Source organism: Leptosomus discolor, chromosome 1 (genome assembly GCF_034619465.1).
Source record: "Leptosomus discolor isolate bLepDis1 chromosome 1, bLepDis1.hap2, whole genome shotgun sequence".
Lineage (NCBI taxonomy): Eukaryota > Metazoa > Chordata > Aves > Leptosomiformes > Leptosomidae > Leptosomus > Leptosomus discolor.
The window spans coordinates 30,370,407-30,390,032 of record NC_141391.1 but is presented as its reverse complement, the minus strand read 5'-3'; the positions used below and the strand labels follow the sequence as shown (position 1 = coordinate 30,390,032).

The following is a 19,626-nucleotide window of genomic DNA, read 5'->3' as shown; positions in this document are numbered from 1 at the left end:
ACATTGTTTGGTTTTTTCCTTTCTAAAAATTTAATACAATCAAAAAACATCTTACTATAGGAAAAGCCTAGTGTAACATACGAAAGGCCTACTCCAACCATCCTACACTTTGTGAAGGAAAGGATTACTCCTCATCCCTCAAGAAGCACTGGTGCCAGTTTACTGATTTTCTTTCCTTGTGGTGAATAGCAGCCCACAAGTTAAGGAACTGATGCAAACTGGCAGATTTCCCCTTCTAATTCTGAGTCATATGCGTCACCTTTTTGTCAAAAGCTGGGAAGAAAAAGAGTCTCTCTTCCAGCCTACCACATGAAACCACCTGCTTAAAGATAGAACAGAGCAATATTACTGGTACTTACACATTTCTTCCTGCTTTGTTCAAATGAACAAAATTCTGAAGACAGCCTTAATGTTAACTTAACCACAGAAATTATCTCTTTGATTTAGGGCCAAAAAATCAAGCTGGTAAAAGGAAAAAAATAAAACAAACGAGACAAGTCATGTTGGCATGAAAATTCTTATTCTTAAATTGGTAGTGTCTTACCTGCAAAAGACTAAGGATTCCTTCAAAAGTTTCTTAAAAGCTTACACATGTGCTCGGTTTAAGCACTTCAGTATTCAGCTAGATTTGGTATAAATATTCACATTCTGAAGTGCTCATGTGTGTGATTAAGACCTCTTAATCACTGTACACAATTATCAACTAATTCCTCAACACCCCTCACAACCCAAAAACCTCCCCTAAGCCCCAGAGAATCTAACAACTTCAGTGGGTTAAATTCCACATGTTCCATTACTTTTTTTTTTCTTTTGTACATTTCGCAAATTAAGAAGTGAGAAAAACATTTTCTTCTTTCACAGATTCATCAAGGTCAGTATTGGACTATGTACTGTGTGATGACACAATCTCTCTTCCAAAGGCTCCAGCACCGATTAAGGTTGTGCACATCATTGCCAGCAGATTACATGTTTTCAAACTGCACTGGAGTTGCTGATCAGACCTGCAGAAAACAGGTGTAAATGTTTACTGTAACAATGCACTGTAGCATTTCTATCGATCTGTGGCACTGCCAGAGTGATTGTAAGTAAGTATTCTTTACAAAAAAAAACAAACTTGAGAGCAGTTAAAGAATAAGTTTTAGACATTTATAGTAAGTTGTGCAAAAGAATGCAAAGATGCTTCTACTTGAAAAACTGGTATAGAGTGTTGAAACAATCATGCCATTTTAATCTTAGGTTAGCTTTTTTATATATAAGTACACATAAAAGACATCATACAATATATACGCATATAAAATTAGATAGAGAGATAGCTATAAACACACACACTTACAACATGCCCTCGTGTTGAAATTTGTACTATGGCACAAGCATTTGCATGGCTGGGTGCATACATTTCAATATAATGAGAGAATTTGCCTTGCTAAAGTAAGAATTCTTCAGTGCTTTTCAAGAACCATGACATCACCATTTGCATTACAGGTTATTATTTACAAGCATTCAGGATGCTCTGTAAATCTATAATGAACATTGCAACTGTGAAAACTGTAATTTGTTATGTAATGCAGTTATATAAATTGTTTAAATTGTGCACAATAGGCACAGATGATCTCTCTCCTCAGTTAAATATTAAATACAGCACCTGATTGCTCATCTTACTTCAACTATTTTTTTTTTTGTTACATTTGATATATTGTATTTTCCTTGATAAAATTATGGACACAAGGTACCTGTTTGATGCCTTATCCTGTTTGTGTTGGGGTTTTTTTAACGAAATGAATTATTTATACTCTTATTAATTTGCATAACTTCACAGTATTTTGCAAGAATATATTCTACTTGCCATATATTCCATTTTCCTTGATACTTAGGAAAAGGCATTTAAATTTCAGTGCAATGTCACCTTACCCCCAAACCCCAGTATCTTTCAGACAAAGTGTTCAACGGAGCACATGAGAGCAAATTAAAAATAAAGAAACAAAACCCACCACTGAAAAGTTATATCTTTTTGACAGTGGCAAGAGAGAGCGAGGCAAGACACTCTGTGGAAGATGTTTCTTAACTTCTAATTCAGCAAAGCATAAGAACTGGCTTCACTTCCTCCTCATCCAGTGGAGCCCTCAAGGATATGAAAAGCAAGTTAAATAAATGATTTAGGAGGGTAATCACAAAGACCAGCTTTTGCCTGGGGAAGACCCTGGGAAAGTCTCCATAGCCTCCCTCTTTTTCAACACAGGGCCACAGGCACCCGTAGCCGTTCTGGGGTAAGCTGCTGCTTTGAATTGCCCTCTAGTGTTAGCCTTCATGAATTCCTGCCTCAATGACAAATTCTGTTCAGGTTTTTACATAATGGAAAGTGGGTCAGCAACATAAGTTATACTAATCTAAAAATAAAACAAACAAAAAAATTTGAACAGCATTTCGAATGACCATTTTCAGGTCAGAAGGCTGCGAGGTTGACAAATTAAGTATTACACACCAAAAATGCAAGAAGAAATATGTGTATCTAAACAGCAAAAAGAACCCAACCCAGGACAATATATTTAAGAGATAACTTATGAACATTCTTGTATTTTACATTTCCATTAGTTTCTTATGTAGTTTCACAAAAATACAAATTTCTGAAACAAACACTCAGTATTCACAGCCAAATTCACTGCAATTACAGTGACATAGCTGGGACCAAATCCTTAATGAAAACTGAAGAGTTGCTGGTGTAAAACCAGAACACAGTCTAGCAGTACTAATACCCTGGAAGGAATTATTCTCTCACTGCTAATTCAAGAGTCTCCTAGTTACACTCTAGACCTGGATGCAAAACAGGCACCATGCAAATGAAGATCCAGATCTTAAACCTGGTAATTCCAGAAAGAAAAGTGCAAGCATTTTCCTGTGAGTTTATTTCAAACCACATTTTATCTGCTCTTGAATTGATTAGAGAGGCCATGAATTTAGGACTTAAAGAAGTATGGAGAACGTATTAGTAACACTTGCATATCATACAGCCTACGGATTTCCTCATACACAGCATTAAAGATGAGTATATGACCCTTTGTTTAAAAAAAAACAACACTCTGGTCATACAGAACTACAGTCTCTGGCTAATACTCACTCTGCCCGAGAACTGAAACATATTGTTGGAGTGAGGTGATAAAACAGATGAAGAAAAATACACAGTTGACTGCTGCTCGTGTAATTCCCATGCTTGGCATTAAAAGCATCATTCTCCCTTCTTCTGAGAACCTGGAGAAAATCTTTAGGTTTGGAGGAGCGTGGGGGCAGGGTAACCAGTACATAACTATTCTTCTTGATAAGGAGTTCTTTTGCCTGTGCAAGATACTGACACGTGTGACAGTATCAACAGAGAACTCTGTTCTGCAATAGACTTTTGAATATATATTTTGATTTAGAGATAGACTTCCCCATAAGAGCCATTACAACATTTCACAACAGATGGAGCATCCTCCTTTTCTACTTCTCGATCTTGACTAAAATATGGAGTAGCTTGTCACAGGAGGAAGTAAAGTGTTTTCAGAATTTCTAAAGTGATAACACACTTAAGACCACAGTGTCTACCCATTCTACTAAGAGAAAATTGTATTCCAAAAAATACAGAAATTATAAACCAAATCTTTTGATTTATCAGATCCACCGGACCCACCAGAAGTCTAAATCTAAAAATTACTTATATGATGCTCTATTTTGAAGTATAAAATTATCAATTAAAGTTGGGAAGGTCATAATCATGTTCATAATTACAATACTTCCAAAATGTTTATGTTAACTTTCTTATAAATACTTAAATTAATTTCCTTCTGTGGGGACAGGGGGAATTTAAAAAAAAAAAAAATTAAAAAAAAAAAAATCACTCTTCATATCAGCTAAGAAGTAGATGTCTAAAACCATGAAGTCTTTGGCCTGAAGGCTTAAAAACCCCCCAAAAACCCACAAAACAAAAAACCCCCATAGGACACTCACAGGAAGTAAAAAGCAAGCTCTTAAAATTTAGTGGGTTAATGGAAAGGTGTAAATCTTTCAGAGATATTTGCACTTCACTAAGATTTTTAAGTACTGCACAAACTAAAACAAGAGATATTGCCAATTCTTTCTTTGAATAATTATCTTAGTAGTATATTTTGCTAAAACCCACTAATTTTCTCAAAATATTGCTGTAAAAATTTAGAATAATGTAACAGAAAAAACCTTGTTCCCTGAAAAAAACCAATCCTGTCCCCAAGAACCTTAGAAAAAAAATTTACTGTGAATATCCATGCATTTAAAATAAATATAAAATTAACTAAGCTAGAAACAGTGGTTTATTCAAACATACTACTCAATTAGCAACTGCTTCTTCATACATGCCCTTTTTCATGTTAGTGTGCAAACAGCAGTCTAAAACAAGGTACATTAATGAGCCATCAATACACTAGTTGAACATTTAAGAACTCTGATTACATTTCTCATTCCCCCACCCACAGCTTAAATGTATAGGTTTACTTAAATTTCTACTTAGGTTTTTGTTGAAATAAATAAATAAATAAAATTAAAAATAAAAAGGGGCAATACCTTACTTTTATATATTTGCATTTGAGTGAGAAGAATAAGCATTTAAGTATCCCAATTAGCATGTTTTAACTATTTTTCCTAAAGAATTTGTATACCATTTGTTTTTCTTTTCCTATTGCCTTGCAAGATCATCTTATCAACAGACAAGGAAAAATGAGGTGTAACTATACCAGTCTTAAATCCTTCCTATATACATGCTTCATTAAATGCCTAATCCAATAATAGAAGTTAATGTCTATTTAAATTTAATAGTATACAAAACTCCATTTTAAAGTAATGTTAGAGCTGGATCTAGTTTAAACCAACAACATCCAGAAAATTCAGTTGTTTCATATTTCAAAACTTAAAACCAGACATATCTAAGATATCACAGGGGTTTAAACAATGGCTGATTTTACATATGTTGTAATAGCTAGGCACGGGTTGCACTTACAGCTACATATCTCTTTCAGAAAATTATTTCAGTTGCCTTTGAAAAACAAGAGAAGTCCTTAAAGAAAGCATAGATGACTTGACAAAGTAATCTACAACAGTTCTTTCAGATGAGCAATAAGCATGCATTGTCAGCTTTCAAATTATGACTCAGTCAACAAGGTCTGTAGAGCCTCCGGTGTGCACCTATGGTACAAATAGTAAAAGTGGCCATGGAAAGCTACACATGAGGAGCACTGCAGCAAAGAATTCTGTACATTTTTATCTTTTCAGCCTCATTACAATTAGACATTGCAAAACAGTTTATGAAGTCAAGCATAGAATTTGCAACAGCCACACCAACAATTTTAAGGGGCCAGCACTCCAGCCCTTATTTCAGACCCAACTTCTAGCAAAATAAATGGTAGTTTTGCTAAATAAGAACTACAATAGGGAGTAAGAAAATAAAACAAACACACCCCACAACTCTCTTGAAAGTTTCACCTACTCTTTGGGTCATGAAACAGCCATGCTGACTACCAAATACAAAACAATTCTAGAAAAAGAAATTAGTATGGGCCAAATTTCAGCATAAAAATGTTCTAAAGCAAATCAACACTTAGAAAGCGGATTGTAATGATAACCGACAACTGCAGCACTCTTGAAAGATATTTGAGCTTGTAAATGAGCAAGTCTCAATTACTGCACCACTGCAAAACTCTCCTCTTTGGACTTTATAAAAATTATTTAGATTTGTCTCAAAGTTCAAAATACTTTAATATCTTTCACACACTGAGGGAAATAAAGTTTGCATCTAATGAGAACATCATTCTGCAAATCCTCATTCAGGGTAGTGAGTCATTAGCACTACTTGTGTATTTAAAAGTTTGCAGGATTAGGCCCTAAATTTAAAATCCCTTTGATTTACAGTTGTGAAGCAGAAACCATATTTTTTTTGCTGAATAAGAATCTGTGAGAAATATTCTGAACTTGTGTCAGACCAAGGAAACTCCATCAAACTTTCACCTTTTAAATATGTCACAAGGGAGCCTTAGATACCTTTGCCTTGCAACATAATCCTGATTTTCATTAACAAGTATGTAATTGCTTTTGTACAGAAAAAAAAAAGAATGCACAAATTCAAAGAAGTGTTCTGTGAAATCCTTATATTAAGAGAACTAGAAGAAAAAAAGGAAAAAAAAAAAAGGAACAAACAACAAAACCCCAGAAATGCAGTACATTCAGAGCAGTTTCTGGTCAGGCTGTGAAATATTTATTTATTTGGGAATATATTAAGCATATTACCCGAACACTGTTACAGCATTAACAAAAATACTTTCACTGTGATTTTTAATCACAGAAGGAAAGAAAAGAGTAAAAAAAAAAAAATTAAAAAAAATCAAGAATTATCTACTCACTAATCACAGACTGAAAAGCTTATACAAACTTATGTTTCACTTCCTATACTTTCTGTATTCAAAGTTTTGTTTCACAACTGATTTTTTTCCACAGGAGGTCTTAACTACCCTAAAATCACAGTATTATATGAAAAATATATTCAGAACATGTCTGCCTCAAATACTTCTACAACAGGAGGTGTATTCTTGGTAAAAGCCAGCAGTTCTTCAGTTACCCTAGCCATTAGTTACAACAATGAGGAAATACGAAATTTACACCTCGCTGGATTTGCTTGGTGTAAATTAGCAGTTACTGGGATAATCTAAAATTTTGGGGTTTTAAAGCTTCTTTTATTCTATGGTACAATTACTTCCTACAAAAAAAATGTGCTCTTGAAGGCAGACAGATTTGATTAAGGATAAAAACTGGATTCCAGCTGAAAGCTGGAATTGCTAAAGTCACGACATGTTCATAAAATTTGTTGTACTGTAATATATTTTGCTGAAGATAAAGTCTTACAGTTTTTACTACTCCATTTAGTATTTAAACAAATTTACTCAATCCAAGAGCAGTCACTATTTTAATTTCGCTTGTTTATGTAAATGGTTAGTTAAGATTATACATATACAAGTAGATAGGTTATGATTACTCTGAATGGATTTCTCAGTTTCAGCCAAATTAGTACTTTTAGTGCAAAGCAGGACTTGCAATATGAGTGTAGCATAGTCCATCTTAATTATTCTTAAATGTTCACTGGTTTACTATATAATATCTATCTACTGATAAATAGATAAAATAAATACATTTTCTGACTATACTGGTACAGGTGGAGGGCTCTGAAGATCATTTTCTTCCTGTTTTCTCCTTCTTTGCTTGTCAGGTAGCTAGTTTATTAATGCCTTTAAAAACAAATTTTTGCCCAGTACATTGGCATGCACTCAGCTAGCTCTCTATTCTATCCTTTAACACACCTTCCCAACAGAAAAGATAACGTTTTTTAAAAAATAAACTCTGTATCATCCATCTTTTGGTTTTGGATTAGCAACATTTCAGCTGGAGTAACTCCCAAGACAAGAATAGGAGAACAATACTATATGGAGAATTTATATAACTCAAATGATCAAGGCTGTTGCAAACTCAGCTTTTTATACATATTTTTGGCCACTTCATTTCCTTCTGAACACAGCTTGTGCAAATACTTTTACTTAATCTTTTATAATTTTACAGAAGGAGTGTAAAGAAGAATTATTTCACAAAAAGGAAAAATCTTGAACAAACTTGAATAAGTTATACTACTGTACACACTTTTTAAAACAAAGAACATATGTAATATGAGAAAAGTTAATATAATATGTACCATGCTCATGCTCCATCAGCCTTCCAGAGAGAGTTTTTCAATCACAGGAGTAAGTTGTTCTCCAAAATCAGCTCTCTATTGAAAGGTCAAAACCTGCAATAAAAATGTCATGTATTATAACATATTTCCAACACCCACAGTTTCATGGTTGATCCCCAAACATAGATGTAGGTCATCAGCTTGACCCCTGCATTGTCTATGTTACAGGAAACTTTAATTTTAAAAATACTTTTTTTTTTTTAACCAAACTGACTTGATTAGGAACACCTGTGATATGCCTCTTTATTATCAGAAGCCTCCTGAAACAAATCAGATTAGCATGTTTCTGCTTTTATTCTTCCCACAGCATTTTAAGATGAAAGTAAGAGGAAGAAAAAAAAAAAAAGGGGGGATGTTGTTCTCCCCACCCCCAATCTCTCCTTCCACCCTCAAACAGGTAGGTATGAACTACCTAATGGATGTGTGATTACTACTGTCATATTTCCTAAAACATGCTATTGCTATTAAGTATTTAACTTTCAGGGGTTTTCTTTAATGAGCTTTAATTTTTTTTTTCTCTTCAAGGCAGTACCATTATTGCCTTTATTAACATGTAGCCTATAAAAGTTAGCTACTTTAAAATATATAATGAAAATATTACAGACATATAATACACTCAGAGAGATTAAATAAATTTTTAAAACTTTTTTTTTTTTTTTTAAAAAGAAGCCATGACAGTAATTAGCCATGACCAGGTAAGAACAAAGTATAGCTTGATAGAGGTAGTAACTATAGTCAAATATCTACTGGAGGAAACAATGCATTCACGCAGCCAAATTCTTAAATTTATTTTGACTTTTCCACTGTAGATACCTGACAAGGCACATCCTATGGCTAAAAAATGAGTAGCAGATGCCTAGATCAGGTCACCTGTTTACAAATGTTTCCATAAATTTGTTCTTTATTCTTTAAGTGTGTTCCAGAAAATACTAAAACCTCCCTCACGGCTACGGAACTATAATAAGCACCCTGCTTTAAGAAGAAAAAGGAATTAGTCTTTATTTTCATGTATTCCACACATCTTGTATATCACCTTTTCAAAAAGTTTCTGATTTTAAAGCAGAAACACAAACGGTCTTCTGAAAATCCACCCCCCCGCCCCTGCTTATATTGAGATTTAACATACTTAAAGATAATACTGAAACTGGACTTACATAAAACCATCTAAAATGAAAAGACAAGCTTAAGCCCTATTTGATGTGTAATTATCTTTTTCTCAGAGCAAATCTTCAAGTGAATTTTAGTTCATGCTAAATAAAATAATTAGTTGCAACTAGATTCAATGTTGAAAAGTTTATTAATAATCTATTTACTGTGGATACACTCATTGCAGCGTCTGAAAACAAACTAAACAGTCACGGGGTGGGGGGGGTCCTATTTCTAACAGTGGTTTCCTTTAGACATTAATAACGATCACTGAAAGTCTCTGCTCTTTTTCTCTTTTGAGCAATATAACAATATTATCTTCAGTTTTAGAAGACATTTCGGAAAACTTTTAACAAAATAAAAGCTAAATGTACATAATTTGCATTTTCTACTGTTGTGTGTATGTAGTAATAAATGTGTGTCTGTGTGTGAGGTCATCCTTATACACTAGCAACTGTTCATTACCGAGATATGGAAAAGTGTTTAGAATTATAAAGCTATAAAACTTAGTATTCTCTGCAAAGAGAACCTATTTTTTTCAATAATACACTAAAATATTATTAGATGCAAATATTAAAGTAAAAAATTGCCAAACTTCAAGTGTTAGCTGCACGAGAGCTCAAGTTCTGCTACCCTCCTCTAATCTTCATGCAAGCCTGCTGGAGTTCTCACACAGCAACACACGAAGCTAAGATCAAAACTATTCCTCAATTGTGGTACTATCAACTGCCTAGTGAACAGAGATAGCCCAAAGTTTCTTTATTAGAATTGGAGTGTTTTAAAAACTTACAATAAAGGGTTAAAAAAAATAATCAGTACAGACATTGCCTTACACCCTAATTAAACATGGGCAGGAATTTTTATACCTAGCTGATTCTACCCATTTCTGAAATTGTCCAGCATCCAAAAATCAAGATATTTTTCAATAAAGAGATTCCTTTTGAAACCTAACTTTTCTAGCTTGTTATGTATTAACACATCGGTTAACTAATAATTCTATGTATCTCCTACCAATACTTCACAGAATAAAAATAGACTGGCAAAGCAACATTTTCACTGAGTAAAGAAAAGTTACTGGAAATCTATGGCTACACATGTCCACTCTGTCTGATCTCCCCTTCGTATTTGTGGGGCATATCAAGCTTTCTTTCTATCTTTAAAATACATCACTAGTTCAATTAAAAAAAAAAAAAAAAAAAAAGATGGCTGTGAGAAGAGTCACAGAGGACTATGTACAAGACTAATTTGGCAGTTCAAACAAAATTTTCAAAATATTACTGATAAGAGAAAAGATCATAATTTTTAGGATCGGGTTCCAGATGTTAAGTGTTTAGAACTTGTAATAATACATATGTAAAAAAAAAAAAAATCTGTGGAGAACACTTATTGGTGAAAATAAAGTTATTTTTAGTTTGAAAAACTTTATAATAAAAAATATTTTTATGTTTGTACACAAAAGCCTCCAGTTTCATTCCCTATTTCTCTCACAGTCAGTCAGAACTAGTCCAAGATGCGCTCTACCTCTGACAGTTTGTAGTGAATATAAATTACTGGAATGACTTGCAATGGGCCTTTGGGTGTGGGTGGATGACTGTATCTACAAAACAGAATACCTGCAGCATATTCGTAGAATACAGTGATAAGCTTCTCAGTTCTCCCTTACATATAGTCAGTAGCTAACTGCTTCCCAATGAAAGTAACAAAACCCAGTAAGGTTCTGTAAAAGAAATGCTGTTACATGGCTACTTTTTATGTAAAGAAAGGTTGTGTGCCTGTACATATGTAAAATGTTACAGGAAAGCATGGATACACCTGTTAGGTTGGCTTTTGACATTCACAATGGATGAGACGAGCACCTTCCCTGCAGTGTTCACAGGCAGGGTGTACACGGGCAGGTAGAGTGTATGCAGTTCCAGTTGTACTTCACTACGGAATCTGACTTATTAGTCATAAGGATAATTAAGGAAATAAAGACTGCAGTTTAGCAGCAAAATTCCTTCCATGACATTACATTTTGGATGGAATAGTAAGAAGTTCAGAATTCCAGAAGCTAAGCAAAAAACCCAAACAACCAACTGAACAGAAAAAAAACCCCATGGCACCTTGTTATCGTATACATAGTCTGCCTTTAAAATGTTACTACAATAAGCTTCCTACATAATACTACCCTAACACATGAAAAAGTCACATAGATATATAATCACACTTTCAGATTACTGTTATTTCTGAAAATTAAAAATCTCAGAGTTACTCCAGGCTTAGTAGATTTATATCTATAAAATGAAAGGGCACCTCTTGAAAACTTTCAGTACAACTTAGTGGGCTTAAAAAAAAGGGGGGGTGGACACAGAGAACACAACTGAAGCTTATTTGGATGTTCTTCCTAAGAATTAAGATAAAGCATTAGACTGAAAAGAAACAACTAAAAAAAAATTTTAAAAAAATATACACACACTATACTACATGGTATAGCTAAGCAACATTCTATTAAGCATAGGACTTTTAACTTTCATTTATCAATATAATATAAATATATATGTTTAGATCTTTAAGTTCATTTGATATTTCCTCCAAATGTAACTTTTCCAGGGCCAAGTAATCCCAGTTAATGTTTGACATTTTAACTAAGGCGAAAAATGCAAACAGTTCTACAAGGGTCTATTTAAGCTACATGAATTTTTCCCCCCAAATATCTCAAAATAAGGAGTACATTAAATATAAGAAAGGAAAACCTACTTAACACAGACTATATATTGATATAAGGTTGCTTACTGCTTTCATTTTAGCCACACCCACCTTTATGTAATTGTAAAATATGGGAATGGTGCAGCTGAGAAATAAAAAAGCTGAAAAGAACAGTTTTTTTATGTAGTCAAATATGTGCTAAGCGCAGATTTTAATTAAAATGAAAAATAGGTATAAATTGCATGCTATTGACAATGACTGTCAGATAGTGGGAAAAAATGCATATGCACCTGTACAATACTGAATTATAGATTATTTTTTTCTAAATTACCTATGAGTCAGGACAGTTATTTCCTTGAAAGTGAAAGTCAGTGTCTGTGAGTGCACTTCCACTGTTGAACAGTGTAAATCTCTTCAAATCCTGGTATTTTGAAGTATACACAGCTACAATGAAACAGCTTTGTGCACATTCCCATACTAACTGCTAAAAATGCTTGTGAAAGCACTCTGAAAGTAATGATGCAAATCTAAAGAAATAAGTGCTAAATTTCAATAGGATCTTACTAGTATCACAATTTCAGAGATTAAACTGAATTTTCTAGCTATCAGGGCATAAAGGTATAAACTGCAGAGACAAATGAAGCAGCTGTTCCCAGCAAAAAAAAAAAAGGATGGAAAAGTGTATTTGTGTACTGCATTAAAAGAATTCAGGGAAACTAAGGACTGGAGGCAGAAAAACCTCCTTGAACTACTGTATTTCTGCATTACGCAGAAAATACCTTGAATCACAATCCAGTTGCCATGCTGGAAACGCTAAGTTTTGCATTTCACTTTAAGACTACACGCTCTCAGCCATGTACACAGAAATCTTTTGTACAGCACTTCTGCACCCCAACTCTTCTCTACGTCCCTCCTACGTTCCTCGGTTAACTCGTTATTTTCGGTGGCGAGGGCGCTAAGCGCAAGGCGGTCGGTTCTGGCTTTGAACGCCGCGGAGAGATGTGCGGGGGGGGGTGGAGGGGGGGGGGTGGGGAAGAGGAGCGGGGAAAGGCTGTGACCCGGTCCAACCTCCCAGCCCCAGCACCGCGTCCCCGCAGGCAACCAGGGGGGGCAGCAGCCGGTCCAGTCACTGCTGAACGGGCGCCTTAACGGGGGCCCGATGCTGCCTTCGCTGCGCATCCTGCGCGCCCGCCAGCTCGACGGCAGCCCCGAGCTCCCGCCGCTCGCCTGGCATCGGGGAAAATATCCATACGCCTTCCTGCCTCCGGGAAAAAATACAAAATTAAAAAAAAAAACCAACACCAAAACACCAAACCCAAAAACCAAACCAAAACGCTTGGGCGGCCGAAAGTGAAGAGGGAAGTAGGAAGAGGAATAAAAAGTAACGCTAAAAATTGTAGCTGGGAAGGAGCCCGCCGGCCTGCCAGCGCCTGAGCTTACCGCGCTGCTCGGGAGCTGCCTCGCCCGCCGCCCGGTGCGATCCCTGCCCGCGCTCCCGCCGGGGAACCGCCACACCGAAACGCTGCCTTGTGTGTGTGATGGGGGTGCGCAACTCCCAAACGCGAGCGCCCACGCCAAAGCCGGCCCCGAGAGGGTTAAACGGCGTCGTGGAGGAAAAGGCACCGTGTCACATATTATGCGTGTGCGGCGGGGGAATCGCTCAGCGGATGGACTGCGAGAGCGATTTCGGCGCCTATCACAATAAGCACGATCGCGCTTACACAGCTCCGAGAGCCCGAGAGCTGCTGGCCACCGAGAAATGACATAGAAACAGCCACCAAAAAATAGCTAAGCCAATGACAAATAGCGACCCGGGTGACAGAGGCAGAGAATTTTGTAGGCGGAGAAGAGGAGGTGAATGGCCAGCTCTGATCACAGTGTTAGGCTGGGCTATCTATGGGGAGGGTATTTACTCGGTTTTGGGGTGTGTGGGAGGAGAGGAAAAACACCTACAAATAGCTGGCACGATTCAAATGGCCTCGGATGATGTTTCCCCCCCCCTCTAGTTCAGGAAGGAAACTCGCGTTTTAACGTTAAGAGGGGGGAAAAAAATAGCTCTGTGCAATACGCGATGAACAGCACTTTGGTCCTTCGTTAATACCCAAAGGGACAGAGATGATAAATGTGATAGCATGTGGCAGCATAACCGTCACCCAGGTTTCTGCTAAAGGCGGCTCCGATATCGTGACACGGGAAATTAAGCGCTTAAGTGGGAGGTGGAGAAAGCGCTTAAACGGCGAAGTTAATCTGCTAACATGGAAAGGAAACAAACGGAGAAAAAAAGCGAAGGTTGTCCTCTTATTTGGGGGTGGGTGGGGGGAGAAGGAAGGGGGAAGAGAAAGAGCGAAGGGGCATTAATCCGGGTTACGAAAACACGGGGAGAGAGGAAGGAGGAGGCGGGGGGGGGGGGGGGGGCGGCGAGAAAGGGAGATGTGCATGTAAGTGGGGAAGTCATCCTGGCTGCTGCTGCAGAGCCGGGAAGCAGGAGCCGCCGTGTCCCGAGCGCTGCCCCGAAATTTCCACGGCGGAGAGGCGGGGGAGAAGGCGGGAGGGAGGTATCCGCGGGGGGGAGGTGGGGGTGGGGGTAAGGAGCGGGGGGGAGATCACAGGGAAGCCTGTCATGTCATGTCACGGGAGAGCGGGGCGCACACCGGCGCCGCGGCGCGACCCTCCGCTCCGGCTGTCCCGCGCCTCCCGCCCGCCCCGAGCTCCCCCCGCCCGCCTCCGCGCCGGTCTCCCCGGGGCGGGCCGCCGGGAGTATTAGCGGGGCTCCCGGGATCCCTGCCTGGGCGAGATGCTGCCCGCCGCCGCCCCGAGGAAGCAGGGTTACCTGCTGGAGGAGGCAGCCGCTCCCGCCCGCTCCCACCCTCTGAGGCTGAGGGAAGCGAGTGACAGATCCGCCCAGGAGCCAGCGGCGAGACCTGCCGCCGCCTCCGGGAGCCCCCCGCCCGCTGCCCGCCGGGCTCCTGAGGCGACTTTTCCCGGCGACGGGCGGCGGGGGGTACAGGTTGCCCCTGTTTTCCTGAAGACGGGCTTCCCTCGCCCGCCCGCCCGCCCAGTTCCCTCTGCCCCAGCCGCGCCCGGTCCCTCCGGCTCTTACCGCCTATGCCGGTGGCGGCACCCGCTCCGAAGCACGGCGGTGGTAGCAGCGGCGAGGGGGAGAAGGGAGGGGGCGGAGGGGGAGGGAGGTGACTTTTGGCGGCGGCGGCGGGCGGCCCCGCCAGCCGCGGCTCCCCCGCGACAGCGATGCGATCGGGCATCACTCGAAAATGGCGCCGAAAGAGCAGGGCTCTTCATTCAAATTCGTTAGAGCCAGCCCCGCTGCCCTGGGGCATGCCGGGAAGGGAGGGGGGCGCGCGGGGGGAGCGCCGCTCGGGCTGAGGCAGCGCTACGGACACGGCGCTCGCTGTCAATGCCGCCCCTCCCCCCTTCCCCCCCCATGCCCCCCCCCCCCCGCCCCGCTCGCAGCCAGCGCGCGCTCCACGCCCTCCCCGCTAGCGCGCGCTCCCGCGCTACCAACCCAACCGCCACTAATGGGGAGGGAGGGGGGGAGGAGGAGGACGCGGGGGGGGGGGGGGGGGGGGAGAAAGAGAGAGAGAGAGAGAAATGTCACCCGGAGTCCCGGCCCGTGGGGGAGAGGTGGCGCGTTAGAGATGTGTATGGGAGAGGGAGCGGGGGAGCGAGACCTCCGCCGGCCCCGCGGACTTGTCAAGGTAAAGCCGCCCCGGGGCGGGGGGGGGGGGGGGGGGGACGACGGCTGTGCGGGGGGGGGACAGCGCGTTTTGGGAAGGTAGGGAAAGGAAGCCGGGGGGGGGGGGGGGAGGGGGATGTGCGCTGGAGGACCTGAGGAAAATATGAAGAGCGCCTCCCCCCCCCACCCCCCCACCCCCTGCAGCCTCCGAGGACCCCCGCAGCTCCCGCAGCGCTCAGGTTGCAGGCCCCCCCGCACCCCGCCGAAGCCGGAGGGTTTGAAGCGCTCGGCGCTTGCCCGCGGGCCCGATCCCGCCCTGGCAGCCGCCGCTCCCCCTCCCCCTCCCGCCGCCTCACGCGCTCCGCCGCACCGGCCCGGCGACCCCCCCCCCTCCCGAAACCAACACCCACCCCCCCCTCTCCCCGCCCCCGCCCGGGCTTGCGAACAGCCTGTGGCGGAGCGAAGCGGAGCGGTGCTGTGTGGGCGCATCTGCGGGCAGATTGGGCCCGGAGTGCCGTTCGCTGGTCATTTGAAAAAAAATATCTCTGCGAGGAACTCGACGGAGCGAGGTTCAACTCTTGGAGAGCGCTCCCGCCTCGGCTGCTCGCAGTGCTCGGGGGGAAAACGTGAACTTTCATTTTCACCCCGCACACCCCCCCCCCCTCCCCAGCCCGAGGCTGTGCCTGACCGTAGGGTACCTGATATAGCGGGGTTAGTGCTCCTGTCCCCATTCCACAGACGGGGAGGCCGAGATGGAGGCTGCGAGCCGGTGAAAGGCACGGAGGGAAGGGCACCCCGACCACTAGCCTGCACTTGACTGCTGAAGGGCTCTGCCCTGGGAGCTCTCCTCGGGCTGCGCGGACCCCTGCCTTGTAGGGAGACCCAGCTCTGCCAGCGGCTCCTCGGGATTTTTGACTCCTGTGGTTGCTTTTTTTTTTTTCTTTTTTTAATCTGATACACTTTTAAAAAGGGAAAGGAAAGCAGAGGCCTCGGACCTGCAAGCTGTTGTTCCCATGACTTTGGGGAAGATTTTCGAAAGTACATAGTAAGAGTTTGGGAGCTCTGTTCCCACTGACTTTCAAAATCTTCACGTCTGTGAGCTAGTCCTCTTAAAGTCAGTTGGACTACTTGCAGACGAACGTTAGCAGGCTCAGGGCCTAATGCTTCTCATGATTCCAACTGCTCCTTTCTAGAGCTGCACTGACAAAAATAAGCAGAACAAGCTTTGAAGGGAGAGCTAATTTCTTTTTTTTTTTTCTTTTTTTTTTTTTTTTTTTAAACCAACTGACACAGTTGAAAACAGCAAGCTTTTGGGCTCAGAAAGCTTAGACCATCATGGCCACGAAAACTACTGCTACTTAGAAAATATGTAATTCTGGAGATCCTTAGTGAAAAAATAGTGCAAGGCAACATGTAAGTAATCACATAGCTAATCTTATGCATTTATATTATTATATTTTCCTCGGATTTGAAGTTTGGTATTGCTAAAGAAATTGATTCCTAATTTTTTAAACCAAGTTCTCAGTGCAAATTAGCCAGATGAAAAAACTTCATTTCGTAAAACCTTTCTGTTAAAAAGGAGGAAATATAAATGATTTGCAATGTATTTACATTTTTGCTCTTATTTTATTAAAATTACCATGAGTGAAATTTTTAAAAAGTGTGCCTTTTGACTGAAAAAGAGTGATAGTCAATGTCTTTTAATTTTTTTTTTTTTTTTTCTGGAGGCTATGTGCCTGTGAAAAGAGGACTCTGCAGTAGAAATAGCAATGAAAACAGTAAAGAAAAATGTAAAATTATGATGTTGCTGATACCACTACTCTGTACTTAGATTTAGTGTAGTTTTGCCCTAAAATAATTCTGGTTATTATTTTTCACCCATTTTTCCACTCGTAATGTAAGAATAAGATGTAGAAGGTAGCATGTCATTCTGCTTAACAGGACATGGTATTCTCTTAGAAGAATCGCACTACTGCCCTTTCAGATGTCATTCCTAAGGTTTCGTTAAGATTTTTAATGAAAGTGAACTTTTTACATCCCCTAATATCTAATACTTACTCTCAGATTCCATGCTTAATGCACATAGGCCCCGATCCTGTGCAGACTGAGATGTTTGTTATTATGTGTAAGCACACTGAGTAGTTCTCTTCGTTATTATACTCTTGTGTTTCAGACTTAAGAAGCTAATAGTGATATTACACAATCGTTATTCTCAGTATTACTTAGACTGCACGAAACATAAACCTCATGTAGTAGTCTTGGTTACATCTTCCATTCATATCTCTTAAGTTAAATAATGCACAGTTATAATAATTTAAGGATCAGAATGGGTAAATATTTAACGGAGTATCAGAATAATTGAGAAAGGCAATTGCTATGGTCTAAAAATCCATGTAATACGAGGTGGGTATTGCATTCTCTGGCTGTAGCATCTGGGAGAGGATCATCAGTTTGTTTCCTCAGTGACTAGTGAAGCCAAAAAGTCACAGCAGGAACACAGCTGAGGACAGAAGAGAGAAAAAGGGATTTTGAGCCTCACCACAAGTGATGTCAATCCTTTAGATCAAATTTCCATTCCAAACAACTTGGGCTCATCAGAATGGTGGAAGCCTTATCTGCTGTGGTAGCAAATACAAGGTTAGGCTGCAGTTTCTCTAATGGACTCTTTTCCTCATACAGTTCTCCTTACAGCGCTACCTGAACACCTTCCAGTAGTGCCTGTCCTCCGTTATCGGTTCTTCTCCTCAGAGAGTGTCATTATATTGTCAGAGAATCTCCTCATACTGCAATAAGTGACATGACCAGCATTTGTCATATTATCTGTTCTCTTGTTGCCAGGGGAGGGAGCATGTGCAGTTGAATGTTTTCAGTTTATTTTAGCTGTCTTTTCTTCTATATATGTGTTATGTATTTATGTTAGTAAGGCAAGGTCAAAGTAATGTGTTTTGTTCTTCAAGCAAAATACAGTTAGGCTTCTGATGGCCCTTAGCTCCTAGGCACGTTCATTCCATAGAGTTGCACCAGCCCTGAGAAAGTTCTGTTTCTGGAAATGATAGCTTTTTTTCCCCTTGTTGCACAAGTTCTCTTATGTCAGAAGAGGGAAACTGCTGACAACTGAATCCAGTCTAGAGATTTAGTAGGCATTTCTTTAGGAATTCTGGATTTAGGCCCTGGAGGATCTTGAGACCCTGAATTTGTAATTTAAAATTCTAGAGAAAATCAGTATAGAGTGGAAGAGAGGGACTTATGATAACCCACAGATGGTTGCTAAGATGCATTCCCCCCAGCTTCCTGTACTTGGAGTTTCCTATATGTGGCAGACTTTGTGCTTGGATGTACTGAATTGCCTAGGTCCAGTTGAGAGGTGGCAAAACCAAGGCAAGGTACTTATATGTCAAAACGGCACAGAAGCTCATAGCTAGTCAGGGATGATTAGCTGGAGGTTGTCTTCTGGCTCAGGCACACATTACTTTACAAATTACCTTGCTATGTGTTTCTATGATATATTTACAACTAGGAGGATTAGAGGAATTTGCTGTAACGAAAACTGGCATTGTGTCAGTACCGTGTAACTTGTTAGTTAGATTCTTTGGCTTGCCTGGGTACTTGCATGTTATTCCATTACCTTCATCTAGTCCAGTTCCTGGGTAAGTACGACCAGTTGGAGGGCACCAAGATACACCTGCATGTAGTAATTATAATAATCTTTTCAACAGTTGCACATCAACTATTATTTTGGTATTCTGTGTTTGTATGGCATATGGACATACAGCCAGTGGGAATTCAAAATTTTTTTCTATTTATTTTTCTAATTTGAGCCCTGCCTTGCCCCTGATGCTCGTCCAGCCTTCTAGATCCCTGTTACAGATTCATCTAAGCCCCCCTTCAGACCTCTTCTGTAAATTTGATATCAGTTGAAGTTTAAAATTTCACTTTAATAACCTAGTAGCTGTGGTTGAATGTCCTCTTTCATGTATGAGTTTTCTACTTACTTCTGTAGCCATTCAGTCTCTGATTTACCCTGACAAATACAGACTTTGGAATTACTTTTGCAATTTCAGCCTGCTAGCAACGATAGAAATTGTAATCCAGAAAGGACTGAAGTGGACAGCATTTATTATTGTACAGTGAAAACAGAGTTCTGAATTTGACAGTGTAGACCAGATCTAGGGATGCTTCTGTAGGCAGTAAGGACTGCAAGAAGTATGTGCTGGCTTAGGGCTTGCATATACTTTATTAGATTCCATATAAACTTCCAGATGAAAAAAAAATATCTTTTTTTTTTTTTACTGTAGGCTACCTTCTGATTTTTCAATAGCCAATTTTCAATTAA

At 40.5% G+C, this 19,626-nt stretch overlaps 2 long non-coding RNA genes across 2 annotated transcripts; both read right to left on the bottom strand.

Moving 5' to 3' along the window:
- Positions 1 to 497: 497 nt before the first annotated feature.
- Positions 498 to 16,021, bottom strand: LOC147416197 (uncharacterized). Its single transcript, XR_015183996.1, has 3 exons — positions 15,992 to 16,021; positions 7,733 to 7,825; positions 498 to 1,001 (listed from the first exon to the last, which is right to left on the bottom strand). It is a non-coding gene; the product is annotated as an uncharacterized LOC147416197 (long non-coding RNA).
- Positions 16,022 to 16,991: 970 nt separating this feature from the next.
- LOC147416196 (uncharacterized) lies at positions 16,992 to 19,362 on the bottom strand. The gene is made up of 2 exons (XR_015183997.1): positions 18,919 to 19,362; positions 16,992 to 17,793 (listed from the first exon to the last, which is right to left on the bottom strand). It is a non-coding gene; the product is annotated as an uncharacterized LOC147416196 (long non-coding RNA).
- Positions 19,363 to 19,626: the final 264 nt, after the last annotated feature.